The 1,650-nt window shown below is 43.3% G+C and overlaps 1 pseudogene; it reads right to left on the bottom strand.

Moving 5' to 3' along the window:
* Positions 1 to 1,300: 1,300 nt before the first annotated feature.
* Positions 1,301 to 1,415, bottom strand: LOC124712704 (annotated as a pseudogene).
* Positions 1,416 to 1,650: the final 235 nt, after the last annotated feature.

Genomic DNA, 1,650 nt, shown 5'->3' with positions numbered 1-1,650 from the left:
CTTGTCAGCTCTTGGACTCTTGGGAATTGTGTGGATGATACTTTTTCGTAAGTCAGATGGTATGTCGCCAGATTCGTAAACTCTACACACCAACGTGAATAGTCGTTTTGTTGCCACTTCCCATAATGGTTTTAGAAATTCTGATGGAATTTTATCTATCCCTTATGTCTTACTTGATCTTAATTCCTACAAAGCTCTCTCAAATTCTGTTTCCAGTATTGGATCCTCTGTCTCTTCTAATTCTACTCCTGTTTCTTCTTCTATCACACCAGACAAATCTTCCCCCTCGTGGAGGCCTTGAATGTACTCTTTGCACCAATCTGCTCTCTCCTTTGTATTTAACAGTGGAATTTCCGTTGCACTCTTAATGTCACCACCCTTGCTTTTAATTTCACCGAAGGTTGTTTTAATTTTCCTACATGCTGTGTCAGTTCTTCAAAAAATCTTTTCTTTTTCGATTTCTTCACATTTTTCAAGCAGCCATTTCGTCTTAGCTTCCCTGCACTTCCTATTTATTTCATTCCTCAGCGACTTGTATTTCTGTATTCCTGAATTTCCCTGAACGTTTTTGTACTTCCTTCTTTCATCGATTAACTGAAGTATATCTTCTGTTACCCATGGCTTCTTCCCAGTTACCTTCTTTGTAGCTATATTTTTCTTTCCAACTTCTGCGGTAGCCCTTTTTAGAGATTTCCATTTCTCTTCAACTGTACTGCCTAATGAGCTGTTCCTTATGGCTGTATCTATAGCCCTAGAGTACTGCAATCATATTTGGTCATTACTTCCGTATCCCACTTCTTTGCATATTGATCCTTCTGACTGATCTCCTAAGCTTCAGCCTGTTCTTTATCACTACCACATTGTGATCTGAGACTATATCTGCTCCTTGGTACTCCTAACAATCCAGTATCTGATATCGGAATCTCTGTCCAACCATGATGTAATCTAACTGAAATCTTCCTGTATACCCGTCCTTTCCCAAGTATACCTTCTCCTCTTGTGATTCTTGAACACAATATTCGCTATTACTAGTTGAAATTTATTACAGAAGTCAAAAAGTCTTTCTCCTCTCCCAGTCCCTGTACAACTAATCTCCCGCAGAACAGGCTATCAAGGCCCAACGGTACCGAGCGGCCGCCGTGTCATACTCAACCCATAGGCGTCACCGGATGCGGATATGGAGGGGCATGTGGTCATCACACCGCTCTCCCGGCCGTATGTCAGTTTCAGAGATCGGAGCCACTACTTCTCGATCAAGTAGCTCCTCAGTCTATCTCACAAGGGCTGAGTGCGCCCCGCTTGACAACAGCACTCGGCATACCGGATGGTCACCCATCCAAGTGCTACCCAGCCCGACAGCTCTTAACTTCGGTGATCATGGGAACCGGTGTTACCACTGCGGCAAGGCCGTTGGCTTCCCATTCCTCGTCCCAAGCCCATATTCTCCTGTAACCTTTTCTTTTACTCCTTCCCTTACAACTGCGTTCCAATCCGCCATGACTATTAGATTTTCATCTCCCTTTACATACTGTATTACACTTTCAGTGGCCTCATATACTTTCTGTATCTCTTCAGCTTCAGTTTACAACGTCAGCATGTACACGTGAACTACCGCTGTCGGTGTTGGTTTACAGTCGATTCCGATGAGAA

This window comes from Schistocerca piceifrons, chromosome 8, assembly GCF_021461385.2.
Source record: "Schistocerca piceifrons isolate TAMUIC-IGC-003096 chromosome 8, iqSchPice1.1, whole genome shotgun sequence".
Taxonomy (NCBI): domain Eukaryota; kingdom Metazoa; phylum Arthropoda; class Insecta; order Orthoptera; family Acrididae; genus Schistocerca; species Schistocerca piceifrons.
This window is presented reverse-complemented; position numbering and strand designations above follow the sequence as displayed.